At 34.6% G+C, this 18764-nt stretch overlaps 1 protein-coding gene across 9 annotated transcripts in view; it reads left to right on the top strand.

The window, feature by feature from the left end:
- Window positions 1-18764, top strand: part of FSTL5 (follistatin like 5) — a 725468-nt gene that overhangs the window by 137772 nt on the left and 568932 nt on the right. For 8 of the 9 annotated variants that reach the window (XM_070415375.1, XM_070415378.1, XM_070415379.1 and 5 more), the window contains exon 1: window positions 9859-10535. The exons of the other annotated variant lie outside the window; for it this stretch is intronic. The gene's annotated coding sequence lies outside the window, so the exon portion shown is untranslated. Of the gene's footprint in view, window positions 1-9858; window positions 10536-18764 lie in introns of those variants that run through there. 9 annotated transcript variants of the gene reach the window in all.

The raw sequence follows: 18764 nt of genomic DNA on the forward strand, positions 1-18764 counted from the left end.
GATTCTATACTGTGGGCCAGGTATGGGCTAAGATTAGAGATCCCATAATGAAATTTTTTGTGGAGCTTATAGTGTTGCAGACAGGATACATGCTTATATATGTAGTTACACATAATGTAATAAAAGCAGCAATTCTAAGAAATTAAAGATGCATTGACCATAATGTTGAGGTGCATAATTAAGACTACAAAGAGTGGAATAAGTAAATCTTCCTGAAGCAAGTTACATTTAAGCTGTCCTACAAAGAACTAAAAAATTAGAACGAAGTTTTGAGCTCTAACTATGATAGATGGAGGTGTGCTCAATAAGAAAAGGCATATAAAAGGAGAAGTTTTCAGTGTGGTAGATGGATTAAATTTGGGACATTGTTTGCTATAGATGCCTGTTAATTATTTTATTGAAATTGTATTATAATGGCTTAGGTTGGTCTTATTTGAGGTATTATATATTTATTTTTTGTGCATCTAATTCTGAACGCCCTACTGTTTCAGACCTGATTTCTATTGCTGAAGGAATACTTGGGAAGAACCACCTAGAAAGAGGGTTGGTTCTTATTTCGGGTAAATGTGAGTAGGTGAAAATGAAATCCTTAACTGAAGGATAGTTAACCATTACAGAAAGTCTAGAAAAGAAGCTAACTCATTAGCTCTAGAGTAATGCATCTGGTCAGAATGGTAGAAAAGTTAACTTGGCTCAGGTCAATGCAGGGGAATCTTATTTTGCCAGTCTAATCTAAGCTTATTTTAGAGTGGGTTTTAAGAGGATGAGATTCATTTTACTAAATTCCAGGTACAGATGAAACCTAGGGAATATATAAGCCTCTCTATGAGGAGATCAGTTACGTATTTCATTTAGGAAGCTAGAGAAATTAGCTAATATGTAACTAAGGTACATATATAACTATTCCAAAATCAACTCGGTTGCTGATATTTATCAATGAGTTTAATCTGTGTATGCTGTGGTATCATACTAACAAACCTCAAATCTCAAAGGCCTAAAACAAATGTCAAATTTTAGTGGCTTAAAACCACCAAGGTTTATTTCTTGCTCATGCTCTATATCCATCATAAGCCAGTGTCACTTCTACTTATAATTCTTTGTACAAAAATGGGCACATGTCTACACTCACCCACTCTAGACCACAAAGTGTGATTCAAACACATTCACAGGAGGAAACTTGGAATTATGCAGAGTAGCATCAATGAATACAGAAGTATATTGTGAAATCCTAATACATTACATAGAATTGTTCTCAAGTTTCTATATGAGCATTGTTTGCTTTTATGAGTTTTATTTATTTTAAAAAATATTTTTATTGATTTCAGAGAGGAAGAAAGAGGGAGAGAGATACAGAAACATCAATGATGTGAGAGTCATTGATCAGCTGCCTCCTGCATGCCCCCTACTGGGAATCAAGCCTGCAACCCAGGTATGTGCCCTTGACCAGAATGAAACCCAGGATCCTTCAGTCCGCAGGCCAACGCTCTATCCACTGAGCAAAACCGGCTAGGACTTACTAGTAAGTTTTAAATCATTTCTGTATAATCTTAATAAATATAGAAATGGACTCTAATGGATTGAAACTGCAAGAAAAGTGTGTCTGTTTGGCCCCTAGCATATTTTCCCCAGACCCTGCTAGTACCATTCTTCAGAACAAACTGGGACAGCTGCTTTGGCCCATATGCTCTGGAAAGATGTTACATACAAGGAAGGCTAAAAAGAACAAGGAAACATAAGTAATAATTGCTCACTTCACCAAACTTGTCCTTACTACTCTTTCAGGATTATCATTTTCTACTTGTGATATTTCCCTACTAATTTTCACCTGTGATCTTTCATATATACTTCTAATATTGTTTATTTTGTGTTAATTATACCTATTATAAATTTAGTTATATAGTTATTAATTTATATGCTATATTATATATTATACATATTTATATTATATTTATATTACATATTACACAAACATACACAGATGCTGGACTTTAAAATCCAGATTTTTTCTTCATCCTTTCTCATTGTTGTGCCAAATGTCTAGCAAGTGCCTATGATATTTTAGCAATATTACCTCTATATCTTGCCAGATATACAAATTATTTCCACTTCTAACAGTATATAATCTTACACAATATAATCTTTCTGAACTTGAGATTTATAGCCATATTCTCAATATCCTTATACATTCTACTCAAAGATTACCATGTAAAATGTTACTGTGTACTTCTTTTGAATGTAAAAACACAATTATTTTGACATTCCTGAAAAATTCAGAAGTTTAAATTAAAAACTGAAAGCAGATAATCCAAAGAGTGATATACAGATTCTAAGAGACAATGTAAATTTTGAGAATGTTGAAATGTAAATATTATATTACAAAAGTTTATAAGACTGAGTTCCATACCATATTTCTTCTCATGTATTTGATTAACACTTTAAATTCAACAGTACACATGAAAATTTTCCATCACAGATTTCTTTATTATCATGTATTCAAATCATTGTTTTCAAACACAGAATTCTAGGATTTACACTGCTGTGCTATAATTTTCATATGCAGTACTAACATTGGCCAATAGATGTCCTAAGAGATCTCTTAAACACAAAAACCCTAAGAAGCAAAATTATCTGTGGAAGCATCAGGAAATTCTTATGCTTTAGTTTCATAGTTCAATTACACTTGTGAAAAGGCACGTTTTTAGATTCCAAAGACTCTTAAGATTACCAAATAACAAATTACCTCCCCCAAACAGTGATTATTAAAATAATAGAAGACAAGAAAAAAAAAATCCAGAATTGACTTAAAAAAACTACAGTGAAAGCAGTGACACATCTAAACCACTTAAATTGATTATTTCTAATTTTAGTAAATTCAGCCAAAACTATAGTGTGTAAATATCATTCTAATGATAATCACAGAAAAAGAGAAGATTGACTTATAAAGAGTTTGCTTGAATAAGCTGATGCATTTAGGTTTTTCTGATTTTGCTACAGTTCCTATCATTTTCTATAACATAGCTATTAGCAGAGAGTGCATTGCGTTCTACTAATGGAAATGATTTTACTATAGTTGTCTACTTCTAGATTTTTTAACATTAAGGTTTATTCATAGAAAAAATTACTCAGATATATTTGTTATATAAATCTGGGAAAATAGAACTAGATTGTTTTTTTTATTTACTTTTTGGTCATAAAAAATTTCCTCTAGATGTTATTTTTTCTTTTCTACTAAGGACCAAATGATTTTCTTGTAGGCTCATGTCTATATCTGTCATCTTCCTAATGAAGCAATCTCTAATTGTATAGACAGGTGGCTACAGAAAAACACTTTTTAATTTATTCAATTATACTTTCTACAAAAATATCTTCTTAATTCTTCATTTCATTTGAACCTCCTTTTTATAGAAAAACACATTTTGACACAATCCATAAGAGATGAAAATTCTGTGCATGGACATATTGATGGATGACAGCTTTTATTAAAAGCTTATTCACATTGTTTCCTGACTAAGAAAGAAATAGCAAATATTCTTTACCAAGCCAAACCAAAAAGGCAAAATATAGCTCTGGGGAAAATTCATAGTTTTATAACTTGGAAGAAGTATGTTTAAAAAGGAGTTATTAAAAGAAGATAAAAGTGTATGGACTATTTTTTAAAATATATTTATATTGACTTTAGATAGGAAGGGAGAGGGAGAGAGATAGTAACATCAATGATGAGAGAGAATCATTGATCGGCTGTCTCCTGTAGGCTGCACACTGGGGATCAAGCCTACAACTCAGGCATGTGCCCTGACCCAGAATGGACCTCCTGGTTCATAGGTCAATGCTCAACCACTGAGCCACGCCAGCTGGGCAAAGCCATGGAATATTGAAAATTAGATTAGATAACACAAAACTGAGTCTGCTAAATCTGTCTGTTAATGTTAATTTCCCTTAATAGGCTAGGTAAAGATCTAGTTTTATTTTTTACTTCAATTTAGAATATGAAACTTAAAAAGTTAAGCATCCATGTTTATCATAAGAAAAAAATGTTAGATTAGTAGGTCTTCCACACTCTGTACTACCTTTTTTTGTACTACTTTTCATTATAGTCTACAGTATTCCTGTGAATAGCCATCAGGGTTTACTTTTTAATCCAAATTCAGAATTTCAATTTGATTCCAAATTATTGATGATAACTATTGACAACAATGAACCCCAGATTATTGATGATATGAGCAAAACTGTTCCTTAAAACCCAACCTAGATTGTTCTATTTAATGCTGTAGGATTTAGCTTTCCAGTTGAATAGCATTTCCTGAAACATGTTCTATTGTTTCTGTATTTTTTAAAAATATATTTTTATTGATTTCAGAGAGGGAGAGAGAGAGAGATAGAAACATCAATGATGAGAGAGAATCATTGCTTGGCTGCCTCCTGCACGCCCCCTATTGGGGATTGAGCCCGCAACCCTGGGCATGTGCCCTCGACTGGAATCGAACCTGGGACCCTTTGGTCCGCAGGCAGATGCTCTATCCACCAAGCCAAACCAGCTAGGGCAATCGTTTCTGCATTTAATGTTATCTCCATACAGATATATGTCAACCAGTTTCTTGATCCAATAACTTTTATCGTGTTATACACTTGCCCAGGTTCTTGTGGAATTTGAAAAGCCTATTTGCACAGCGGGAACTAAACAGTTCATGTGTCCATTGATCTGAGAATTTGATGGAGAGGATAAAGAGTTATATGCAAGTTTTAGCATGTTATTTCTGAAAAAGACTGTAGGTCCATTATGAAATGTACTATTTTGATGGTGTATTCATGAGTTAAAATTATAAAAAAAATAATCTCCCTTAGTGTGTCTCCCTGTGTAATAAATATTAGTAAGAAAAGTAGACTTTCATATTACTGGTGAAAAATGTAACCATTTCTTATTCAAAACTAACACATTACCTACACTATGATAGACAGTGGAGACAAAAAATAAACATAATCTTATTGTTCAACATATATTAAGAGATTTTAAAATTTAACAGTCTCATACAAACTGGTTTATTGCAAATAACAGGCAAAACACCGTGTGTGTGTGTGTGTGTGAGAGAGAGAGAGAGAGAGAGAGAGAAACTTAATAGTATTCTTCAGTCTGTAGCTTTACATATTAGTATTTAGGTTTTGACTCATATCATAAACCTTATGTCCATATTTTAAAGAAAACATTTGAAAGTCCTCTTTAGTGAATGCTTCTCTCCTGATCCCACTCCCACTGCCATACACACAAAGTTCATTTAAGATCACAATTCTAGGTTAGCTAAGAAATTTAGACTTACTAGTAAATGCAGTGCATCAGAATTCCACTCAATAATATAATACTGCACATAAATATTCCATGACATGGCAGACATATCATTAATAAATGTTTTATTAATAGAATATTAAAATAAAAGATCGGTAAAGAGAAAGGCCATGAGGAAGCAAGAGTTAGAAAGGAAGAAGGAAAGAAATGATGGAAGTAAGAAAGTAAAACAAAAGAGGAAGTTAAAGAGAGGAAAATATATACTCAAGTATCAAATATTCTAAAAATTTTGTAAAACTTTGCGTATTTAGCATTTGGAATTGCCATTAAAAACCTAAAAAAGCAAGAACATAAATTATTTTCAGAAATTATTATTTTTTTCATGAGAACTAATTGTTAAATGAAGCATTCACTCTTTAAAAACACTATGTTCAGTATGTGTCATGAGAAAGCAAATCATATAGAAGAAGCTCATTTGCAGGAGCTGAGATCTCTAACAGACATATTTTGTGCTTATATTGTAATTGTTTTTGCTCCTTTTAATTAAGGAAGGGTTGGTCATTTATGACTATGACTTTTTCCCTGTTCTGCTTTATTTTAATCTTTCAAAATTAAGAATGAAAATTTCCTTAAAAATGTAGTGAATATTTGCTTTTAAAAGTAATCATGTTCTGAATTTGCAGCAAACCTTCTCATAATTGACTTAAAAAATTAACGAAGTATACCCTGTTATTATCTTTGGAGTAATTCTAATTACTCATGTACTACAAATACATTATAATAATTATTATTTGAAAGGAGCTTGTAAAATCTGATGCCACTACAGGAGTCCAAATATAGAGAATTGGAAGGAAATATGATTAAAAGCGAAATCTTTCATACAAGTATAAGTAAACACATTCAAGACAGTAACACAATGATCTTTATAATTTCTATCAATTACATTTTAAGATGTTCATGTAAGTTACCTAAATTAAAATCCCTAAGTAGATGTTGGTTATTCACTTTAAACATATTTTCCTTGAGTATATTTACTTAATATTTTTGTCATCTTTCCAGTGGCAATTTACAACTAAAAATCCATTTAATCACTTTCTACATGCCTTACATTTTATTGTTACTTTACAGTTACTTTAAATATCCTGAACAGTAATTAAATGTATGAGACAATTAAAATATTGCTTATATAAAAACAAGTAAATACTGGAACAGACTCATTCAGTCATCTCTTAATTTCATTCTGGGTAGATAAAATTTATTTTTTGACCTCATTAACCTATTCCTTGGTACTAGTCACTGGTCCCCTTTCCACACTTCCCAAACTACTTGCCCTCAGGTACCGTTTTCACAGTCTTAGTAACAGATGTCAACTTATTGTACCTTAGGGGAATGTTCTTAAAATCTTTCATTCTAATATACAATTTTCTGAAGTTTTCTAGTTCTAATATATAGTAACAGAATGATATAAAAGTAAGGGACTTTAAAGATAATTTAGTACAGTCCTCAAGAGCCAATTAGGACAGAACAAGCCTGAATCCCCTAGGAAGGTGGAGTTGTCCCAATACCTTTCTGAATGTGTGCATCTTCATGAATGTATCACACATAGTTCTATTGCTTTTCTTTTTTGTAATCTAAAATTTTTATTGTTTAAAGTATTACACGAGTCTCCTTTTCCCCCCATTGACTTCTCCCCACCCCCCTACCCCCCAGCACATGCCCTCACCCCCCCCCCCCCCCCACACACACACACTGTCTGTGTCCATTGGTTAGGCTCATATGCATGCATACAAGTCCTTTGGTTGATCTCTTACTCCCTCACCCTCCTCCTTCCCTCATAGTTTGGAAAATCTGTCCGATGCTTCTATGACTCTGGTTCTATTTTTGTTCATCAGTTTATGTTGTTCATTATATTCCACAGGTGAGTGAGATCATGTGATATTTACTTTTCTCTGACTGGCTTATTTCACTTAGCATAATGCTTTCCAGTTCCTCCATGCTGTTGTAAATGGTAAGAGTTCTTTCTTTTTTACAGCAGCGTGGTATTCCATTGTGTAGATGTACCACATTTTCTAATCCACTTGTCTGCTGATGGGCACTTAGGCTGTTTCCAAATCTTAGCTATTGTAAATTGTGCTGCTATGAACATAGGGGTGCATACACTATCCTTTCTGATTGGTGTTTCTGTTCTCTTGGGATATATTCCTAGAAATTGAGGAAATTCCATATTGTTTTCCACGGTGGCTGCACCAGTCTGCATTCCCACCAGCAGTGCAAGAGGGTTTCTTTTTCTCCGCATCCTCTCCAGCACTTGTTTGTTGATTTGTTGATGATAGCCATTCTGACAGGTGTGAGATGCTGTTTTGGTTTGCATCTCTCAAATGATTAGTGACTTTGAGTATGTTTTCATATGGCTTTTGGCCTTCTGTATGTCCTCTTTTGAAAAGTGTCTATTTAGGTCCTTTGCCCCTTTTTTGATTGGATTGTTTATCTTCCTTTTGTTAAGTTGTATTAGTTCCCTATTTTCTTTGTCTTTTTTTTCATCTCTCTCTCTCTTAGAGATGAGAAAATGTGTATTTTTTTAATTTCCATATTTGAAGCATAGTTTTGTTTTCAGTTTCATCCCCTTAGGCTTTTGAATAATATTATGCCTGCTTTAATTGAAACCATAGCCCCAAACAATATGATCAATGAAGTGAACTGCATATTGGTGTCTATTAAACAACATATGACACAGACTTTGGTAGAATTTTATAAGAATTTTTGTAACACACTCTATATATTTCTACCTTGAACTTTTAAGTCTTTGCTGACATTTTGACATGTTGTCATTAAGCAGAACAAAAGATGCCATGTGACATTTCCAAAAGAAGCATAAGATATGTGCTTTGATCAGCCTAAGTACAGGTTATACAGTTGGCTCTATTGTTATTGTAACTACAGAAGGACTGTCTGCCTCTAAAAGTCAGTTTTCATGCCCTACCCTGGTGTCTAAAATCAGTATTAGAATCACTTGGGGAATTGAGGAGCTTTTCGAATGTGTATGTGTGTGTACATCTATGTAATAAGCAGAGCAGAAAGGCATGGCACTTATCATTCACACATTTACATAAAATCAATAGTTGTCAGAGAAAATCAAACATTGCAAATTACCTGGATGTAATATGGCCTAGAAGTGTTGGAGTGATGTACCCAGAAAATTTAATATTTGGGAAAGAAATGGACAAATTCTATAAGAAAGCTGAAAAGAAAGGTTTATGTAGAAAATTGATGTAATGAGAGAAGAGAAAATTCCCTCAAAAGCAAAAATACTCCCCCCCCCTCAATTTTGCTCCTATTTAACTGAATCTTAAGAAAAAAATTGGATATATATGCCCACAAAGAAGATCTGCTTCCTCAAACAATTTCTTGAACACTGCAGAACATCAAATTTATTAATTATTTTCCTCACAGGAAAAATAAACAAGTGTATTCATTTCAACAGAGTCCCTAAAAGCTCATGAGTAGATCCAGTGCAAAATTATATTACTCTCCAGGAATATAGTACCTATAAGTATGAATGCATTTTGATGGAAAACAATGTATTGAATGCTATAAAAATTCTTGAATAAACTTTTTAATGAAAGAAGTTTTAACCAATTTGGTAAAATTTAGGCTTAATTTTAATTGCTCCCCCCCCCTCTATTTTTTTATACAAGTAAGTCCTGATGGCTGTAGGTGGGACATGGGGATATGTGAATAATAAGCCTTTTGGATAGTTGGCCAGTTCAGTTCGCTGTTTGTTTACAAGTTCAAGCAGTCAGGAAAGCAGTCAGGAATCAGCTGGCATGGCATCCCCTCTTTCCTTGCTGTCAAGGCCCTTCAAGCCTCACTGGGATAAGAAACCTCACATACACTGAGAGGATTGCTAAAGGCTATGAAATGCTTCCGGCATACCCCATCTTTCATAGAACAATTTGATATATTAGACATACTAAATATTGCATAACCGTCAGGATTTTGGCAGTGAAAGGGGAAGCTGAGAACTTTCACTGTTTTCATTACTAAATGATTTTTATTTTTAACCCTGTAATCTCCAACTCCATTTAGCTCGACGATACAGTTAAACCATGAGAATAAAGAGGGAGAGTGTTGACATTTTACAGGAAAATACATGAAGTCTGATCTATATTATGCAGCCCTCATAGCAAACACTAAGAGAAGATTCTGTTTACGAATGATGATAAGCACTGCCAGCTTTCTCATTTTCTCCTGGTGCTCAAAGCATGTTTTTCTCCAGAACAAGTTTCTGCTGCAGCGACTCCCTCTAGCAGTTCCGTGAACCGAGGAAAAGGGAACGGAACACCAAACACATCCTTCCCAGTAAACAAATGGAGGGAAAAGCAGGAAAGTTTGACCACGAAGATCAAAAGGATCAGGGGACTGTTTTGGAGTGGTTGAACAGACTCATTCTGTTCCCCAGTCGCTTCCCACCCCCGCCCAGCCTCTCCTCTGCCGGCGGCACCGCCTCCTCCCTCCTCGCCACTTCCTACGGGAGCTGCTGTGCCCGCGGAGGGCTTCAGATGCTCGGACCGGCAGTCCCAGGGAAAGAAGAGGCTGTTGCGACACCGAAAGCATTCAGTTTCTTCAGGACTGCTTGTGAATGGCGCGTGAAGTCCAATGATGCCCACGCTGATCAGAAGTCTGGAATTTCTCGCCCGGAATGCCTCAGCTGACCCCAGCAGAAGCCAAGTCACAGGGGTGGCCCCGTACCTCTCCCTGAGTTGATATGCAAAATAGTTACGTCAGCTGTGGGGGCGGGGCACGCCCGGTTGAGTGGCAGCAGCTCTTGCTTAGGGAGGAGGTGCTAGAATCAGCCTGGTTCAGTGACTGAGACAAACCTGGAGGTGAGAGGAACTGGTGCTGTCCGCTGTGCTGGGGGTGCTGAACCTGGGACGCGAGCAGACCAGTTGCTCAGGCATCTGTAGACAACGCCCTCTTGCACCCTCTGTGCCCTGCCGGACCGCTTCGCCAGCAGGACTATATCAACTTGACAAAGGAGTGTGGTAGCGGACGTGGGAGAGAGTCCTCTCTTTGCCACCTGGGCGCTCATTCAGGCGTGACTTTGGAGATTTCTATAGTTTTAGACCAAACTATTTTCATCTTTTCCCAGCTAAGAGGATCTTTTTAGTTTTTTTTTAATTATTATTTTTATTGTGATTTCTATTTCCACACCTTTTAGGGATCTTTCTGGGAGACTTTTTTTGACTATTAAAATAAGGTAAGAAAAATATTGTTATAAATTATTATAAAGGGGGGGGGACTCAGACTGCCATACAAAATTTAAAAGCAAGTTATGATTATTTTTATAATTTGAAATGGTACTTTTGGCAATGATTGCAATAATTATTTAAATGGTTTTTATCATTATTATTAAAAGAACATCTATTGGTAATTATGCACTGGATTCTAGAGGGGAAATTGAGGGCTTTGCCTTTTGTGTGAAGTTAATGTCATCATGTTACATCCTGCTTTATAAATATAAACATTTGTAGAGCAACACTTCCAGCATGGCTCAAGGAGCAGGAACAATTCAATGCAAGCCCCCAAATATGTTAATAAATTACAGTAAATAAATCAACCAACAAGTTGTTTAAAACAAATGTATTCCTAAAGACATATGTGAGTGGACTAATTTCTGATTTATTAATATTACCTCTGGTATCTAAAGCATAGACTACAAAGTGCAGAGCTCTCTTAACATGTTTGGAGGAGAGGTGCTAGGAATAGGAGCATTTATACCATGCTGGGTTTATTTAGATGTATTGTTATGCAGCAGATCCAAATAAAACTTGTGAAACTCAGTCTCTGAAAATGCTATACCCCAAGGTCATGTGCATTTCCAAGTTGGGGGCTGTTTGTTCTGCTGTTGACTAGTAAATGTCATCCCCCCCACCCCCTCAGGTTAGAGTTGGGTGTAAATGGGAAGCTCTGATTTAATAATACAGTTTTAGCTTGTATTATAGTTGCTATTGCTGTTGGTAATTGAATGGAACTCAGAAGTGTGGGTTGAGAAAATGTCTCGCTATTTCAGCAATGTTTAACCTCTTGCATGCTTAACAGAGAGCTTTTCTCTACTTAGAAGATTTTCTTTTGAAGCTATTTTCCTTTTGTCAATTGGCAGTGTGTTTTGAGTGTGTTTGGAGAAAGAATTCAGTACAGAAAACAACCAAATAGTACTTCTCACAGTGAATGATTATTAAATGATAGAAGTTAGCTGGTGCTGTGTGTTTTTCATTACTGTTCAGACTTTGAAACACATGATGGCTTGTTTGATAGATAGAATTATGATCTTTCATTTATGACATTTAGTACATCAGATTAAGTGTAAATGATGGCTGGGAAATGATTGGGGTAGGGGTTTCTTTGCGTTTCATGGGAGAGAGTTCACGTTGCAACCAGTGTGCTATACTTACAGGTATGGGTAAAATAAAAGCTGTTGCAGAGTTAGTAATTATTGCTTAACTGACTAAGGCAGTTTCAGCAATTAAAGATTACACTGAGTTTAAGTATTTTTATATTTTTAATTATAAAAATTTCTACTCTAGTTGCATATTACTTACAGGGATGAACTTTAGCTTTAGAGTTTATAATTTAAAATAATTCCTCTGGATAGAGATTTTTTATTTTATTTACAGCACAGTCCTACACAAGAGTGATTTTTACAAGGAATGAATATTATTGCAAACACTAGAGGTCAAATGTAAATCCCTTTAAGGTTTTTTCATGTTTTGCCCTAAGCAGATGTTCTTTGTAGGATTTATGCCAGTCATGTGATCTTACATTAAATATTGCTACAAATTTTTAAAAACAAGGCAGGTAGAGGAGCAAAACAGGGTATGTGAAACACTGAGCCATGAAGCTGATACCAAACAGACTTCTATAAACTTATGTAGCATCATTTTTCTGTACATTTTTCATTTTGTCTTTAAAACTAATTATCTTGGTATATATATTTAGACTGTGGAATTTCAAACAGAATCGTGGCTCCTTTTAATTTTAGTTTTATTTTCTTATATTAAAACATCAACATATATTTTACTTTGTAACTTACTTGAAAGGCAGTAACACACACACACACACACACACACTCTCTCTCTGTTCACCCAACTCTATGAGTATCTCATTGACTTCTTTTTGCATAAAGTTTTCCAAGATGTATGTCTTTGTTTGAGTATGAATGGTTATCTTGAACAACCAATACCTGGAATTCTTTCAGATGAAGTTTCATATTGTCAGAGTTTGATGCTTAAATGCTGAAAGCAAAATATTTGACTGGCAATAATGAAATCAGCCAAAGGTAGATTCAATTAAATTGAATTTTTTTTAACATATTTGGCCTTTGTATCTTATTTCTGAAGAGATAAAATTAGTTTACCATAATTAGCCCAAATTTAGCATATAGGAAATACTCTTTGGAAACAGCATATGATTCCTACTGTAAACAAATAAAATTACCATCTTTGAAGACACCTATGCAATATATTCAAATATGGCCCTTCATTAGTTCTTTGTGCCACAAAAATGGCCATGTTTTGGAGTTATAAGCTGTCCATGTAAAATTCAAAGGAATGTTCAATCCAGTAATGGATAGCCTGCTAAAGCACTAATTCATTTCCTTACATAGGCACTGCAAGTGTATATAGCACTTTTTACTTCAAGATGATGAACTTTTACAAAGTGCATAGAAAAATTACTGAAATAATTCAATTATGTTATATGACATGCTCAATTTGTATTTCTTAGTTGTTTCTCAGTTTCTTAAAGCACATTGAGCTAGACAAAAGTAAAATTAAAAAATATGGCTGGACAGATGTCTTTCTTTCTTACAAATAAGATAACTGTGTTTGGTGGGATTTAATCTAAAGTTGAAACAGTTTGGGTTATAAGTTATCAAGGCTACATATTCATTTCTTTTTTATGTACTAACATGTACAATAGAGAAATACAGAAAATAATAATAAGCCTAAAATATGCTAAAAAGTTTGAGTGAATTGACTTTTTAAAAGTAACATTAAATTACATTCAGGAAATTATGCAAATAATAGTTTATTGACAATTTTCTTTCCTTAATGCTCATTTATCAATGCGACCAAAGACCCTGAATAGTAGGTTCCTATTCGTCGTTCATATTTGCTCAAAATCACCATACTAACTTTAATATTTTTATTACTTAATATATTACCAAGTTCAAAAGACCCTTATAAATAAATAGGCTAGAAAAAAGCACTTCCTGTTGTTATTATCATTGTAATAGCTCTTTGAACAATTATCCTTTGCCAAACAGACTTAATCACTTCTGCTTCAACACCTCCACTGTCCTTTGGGTATAGTCTACTTGAGGTGAGCTGTAGAATCCCTAGTGGAATATCTTAACTTTTCCATCAAATAGGTCACCACAACAAAACAATTAATCCCTTTGAGCTTTAATAACCTTGATATCAAGGAAGTTAATATTATGGTAATGGATGAGATAGTGTTTTTGGTAAATTCAGAATTCCAGGATTCCAGTGGGTTTTCTGAAAGAGGAATTAAACAATAGTATAAGCATGAAGGTGTATGCATGTGTGAGTATAATTTTGGTAGATTCTCCTCTACCAATAACATGCAATGAGAATGATGTGGAATATTTAAGTTCAACAATTGCTGCTTAATATAACAATAATTTACATAATAAGCTATCATGCAATATATACATTTTAGTAGCAAATATGTCATCAAATTATTGTTTATTTTTTATTTAGGCTAGAATGCTTGAGCGTGCGCAATTTTTTGGCATGAAAGTATCATTCAGGAGCTCTCATGCTGATTGATAAGGGAAGGGGCAATTAGAAATGAAAATTTGCCAGGAATTAGAAAGAAAATAGATGTGTACATAACAAAGAGTTTGGAGTACTACACTGATTCTGAGAAAATATGAATTCTGAAAGTTATTCTCTAAAAAAGACTTTTCAGGTTTACTTCCTATACCTCTTTGGGTAATAAGCCATATAACTTCTAAGGGACAAAGCCTGGATGTTTCTATGCCTAAAACATTTTTATTTTGAAGAAGAACAGCTTAACTCTGAACTCTCTTTATTTAAAACCAAGTAATTAATATTAATTTAATGTAAGTTTTGATATCAAATTATGTAAATCTCTAAAGCAAAGTGGTTGCTCAGTGAGTTCATTTGAATGTCAATACAGAGAATATTTTTCCAACTCATAACTAGTTCTTAGCATTGCCAGCAATTCTCAAGTACAATGCAAAAGATTTGAAAATACTTTTTAATTAAGTTTTATTTATATATGTTCAAAGTAATTGACAGTTAAGAGAAATTTACTTTAGTGATATATTTTCTCTGTGTATCACCAAGGTAGTAATTAAAATATTCGTACAATAGCAATTAAAACATACAAACCTGAACTATGTTCCCCAAAGATGATGATGAAATGGAAGTAATTTACCTTACATGGGTGGACCACTTCCGCAGAACACATTAGATAGTGTTTTAATGACCACCAGGGACTTATTTTTCCTAATTTCTAAAACCCCAAAAGTGAAGGTTCTTGCTCTCATGCAGAGACAAATGCCCCCTTGCACTCTATGGTAATGTGGCCCTTTTTCTCAAAGCCACCGTAATTGCTGTGACCTTGTTGTCAACCAGACTCTGCACTGCCTCATTGAGGTTTCAGAAGGTGGTCCCATTCAACTTTCTAAAGAAAGAGAATCAGTGCGTTGTTATTATTAAACACGTTTGAGGTTTCATGATAGAATACCATAGATATTTAAGCATAAGGTCTTTGAATGTTGATTTGCTTATACATTTAAGACGAGGAAGAAGACAGAAAAAAATCCCATCCAAAGTATTACTATTTATTCATATTAGGCCATTTCATCCATATTAAGTCATTTAACATTTACATAACCATGTAAAATTAATATTATCTCCATTTTAGATATAAGAAAACAGAAATCGGATCAAAGCTCTCCACCTCTCTAGCCCATGGTCACACAACCAGGAATAGGTGAATTAATCAATTAAACCAGGTTCAATCCTCTTTAACCTACACTGCTCTAGAACCTCTGTTTAGGTCAAATAGTCAATTGTGTGTGTCTTAAAACTTTATTTTTGGTGATACTATCTTTACTAAATGTGAATATTCCCAAATCTTTTCCTTAATTATTGTTGTATTAAAATTATTTAATAGCATATATCCTTTAGAGTGCATAATTCCAAAGTTTTAAGACATTTTTCCACTCTAGCAGGTTTGGCTTAGTGGATAGAGCATAGACCTGCAGACTGATGGGTCCTGAGTTCAATTCAGGTCAAGGGCGCATATCTCAGTTTGCCAGTTCTTGAGCCCCAATCCTGGTTGGGGCATGTTCAGGAGGCAACCAATCAATGTGTCTCTCTCACATCAATGTTCCTCTCTCTACTCGGGTGAGGAGTAGCAGAAAAAGAAGAAAAAGTTTTTCCTCCGTATTTAATGTTAGAGAGGTGTTATTTTATTTGATCTCATAGGCCAGTGGTTCTCAACCTGTGGGTCGCGACCCCTTTGGGGGTTGAACGACCCTTTCACAGGGGTCGCCTAAGACCATCGGAAAACACATATATAATTACATATTGTTTTTGTGATTAATCATTATGCTTTAATTATGTTCAATTTGTAACAATGAAATTGGGGATCACCACATGAGGAACTGTATTAAAGGGTCGCGGCATTAGGAAGGTTGAGAACCACTGTCATAGGCTATTCAAAATATTAGCAACAGACAATATTTATCTTTGTATTTCAAATAGAATGAAAAAAAATATAATAGAGTAGTTAAAGTGTCTTAAGAGTTTTATGTGTTTGTTTTCGTATAGTATTTCGTCTGACTGAGTAGAACAGGTGAGCCCTGGTGGCAGTAATTATAACACAGCTCCTGGGTGAGCCACAGAGTTGCATCACATCCCCTAGTGAATCCTCATTATCCAAGTTTTGGGTTGTCCTTATTAAATGGATCCCAAAGGACATAGAAAAGTTTGATTTGTGGAGAAAGTTTATAGGGCTTTTATTAACAGGGTGTCCCCCCCTAAATGTATATGCACTTTGAATGATTATAAAGTCAGCTTTTATTGACATACAGTTTATTGTGATAATTGAGTTATCAGCTGTTAAAATGTGTACTCATTTTTGGGACACCCTATATTTTATATTTTGGTTAGCAATACTCTGTTTTTACTTTTGAAATGAACTCTGATATAAACATTTTTTATTGAATTTATTGGGGTGACACTGGTTAACAGTTATATAGGTTTCAGGTGAACAGTTCTACAACACATCATCTATCTTGTGTGTTGACCACCCCAAGTCGTTTCCTTCCGTCACCAGTTATCCCCTCTATACCCTCCTCCAACTCCTGTGACCCCTTTCATCCCCAGCAAGCACCTCACCGTTGTCTTTGTCTATGAGTTTGAGTGTTTCCTCTCTCTTTTATTTCTTTTTTTACAATATATTTTTCTGATATATCTCCTATGGCAAGGGGAACAAAAGGAAAAATAAACAAATGGGACTACATCAAACTAAAAAGCTTCTGCACAGCAAAAGAAACCATCAACAAAATGAAAAGGGAACTCACTGTATGGGAGAGCATATTATTCACCAATGATACATCTAAGAAGGTGTTAATATCCAAAATTTACAAAGAACTTATAAAAACGACATCAAAAAATCCCAACAAACAATCCAATTAAAAAAACCGGCAAAGGGCCTAAGCAGACACTTCTCCAAAGTGGTATAAACATTTTTAATCTTGAATTTTCTGCACCACTTTGTATACATTTCATTTAACTCAGAGTTCCTCATTCTCTGTGGAGCCCTGCAGGAAGTCCATTCACTCCAACAGCTACAATTACTCTCTCTTCACAGATATCTTCCAATTCTATAGCTCTGGCCCAGATTTGAACTCCATTAATGTATTTACAAAGGTCTGCTAGACATTTTAACTCTGATTTGATGGTGATAGCACAAACTCCATGAATTCATCTTATCCCTGACATGGCCCCCAATTCTAATTTTTCTGCCCATCAATTTATGAAACACTCTTTTTTATTTACCCAGGTCTAAAAATTCATAGGTGTTTGAAACCTACATCATGCTTACTATACTATATATAATAAGTCCCAAAGTTCTGACATTCATCCCTTTATAATGTCGCTTTAGCTAATTCGTTATTTCTATACTCTTCTGTAAGTTTACCTTGACTCCGACTGTTCTAGCTCAGCCAGAATTATTTCCACACTCTCTACATTGATCTCCCTAGCTCTTGTTTCTTCTGCTGTAATAATAAATGATAATAATAGCCACTAAAGTTTTGATGATTCATAATATGCCATGAAAGGTGTTCAGTATGTATAAACATTATTTTGTTTTATTTGCACACCACCTTATGAGGTTGAGAGACCAAATCTTAAAAGAGTTATGTTGCCCACAGAGCTGGGACTCAGACCAAGCTCTGTCTGAAACCAGCTGCATGATCATAATTATTATGCTCTGCTGATACAGACTTCGAACCTCTTGTAAATTCCTCTTGATTAAAGTAAGCTTTCAAATGTCACTGTGTTCAGAAATCATCAGTGGCTCTTTAATTTTTACTGTAAGTTAAAATTCTCTGCTTGTTCTTAAGATCATTCTAATTGATCCTACACCTTGCAAATAATCAATCTGATTTTTAAATTTCTCATTTGTGCAATGCACAAAAGTAAAACATAGATGGGCCAAAATATTAAGTATGATTCGTCCTTTCTATACAAACACAATGCCTTATCTGGACTGTCATGTCTGCAAGAATTCGGTCTACGCTCCACTCCTCTGTGTCCCGCCATGTTTTCTCATAGTATAAGATCACAATGTGCTCATACGTACTTTTCAGAGTCTATACTTTTGTTTCAATAAATGTCATGTCAGTGTCATTGTGGACGTCACTAAAATGTCCATTCTTTACATGTGTCTATTTCTTTTTTATTATTGCATAAGAATCAATGTTACTTTAGTGGCTTAAACATTAATAGCTCATAATTTTCATGGATCACAAGTCTGGATACAGATTAGCTAGGTCCTCTGCTCAGGATCTAACATCAATTTTCAGCCAGTGTTGGGATCTTCTTTGAGACTCAAGGTCCTCCAAGATCACTGGCTTTTGGCAGGATGTCTTTCTTTGCAGCCCAGAATTCATGGAAGAATGTTTCTTCAAGGTCAGATAATAATCTCACTGACTCCTTCAGTTTCTGACCTCTAGATCAGCCTCTGAAAGACTCACCTCATTAGGTCAAGTCCAGTTCAGATATTTTGAATGTACATAAAGTCAACTGATTTGGAACCTTAATTATATCTTAAAATCTCTCCTCTTTATTATACAACATTACATAACCACAAGAGCAATATTACATCACCTAGTAGTAATATTCTATTGGTCAAAAGAAAG

Source organism: Myotis yumanensis, unplaced genomic scaffold (assembly GCF_028538775.1).
Source record: "Myotis yumanensis isolate MYYU_CA2020_CCGP unplaced genomic scaffold, mMyoYum1.0.hap1 SCAF_5, whole genome shotgun sequence".
NCBI lineage: Eukaryota > Metazoa > Chordata > Mammalia > Chiroptera > Vespertilionidae > Myotis > Myotis yumanensis.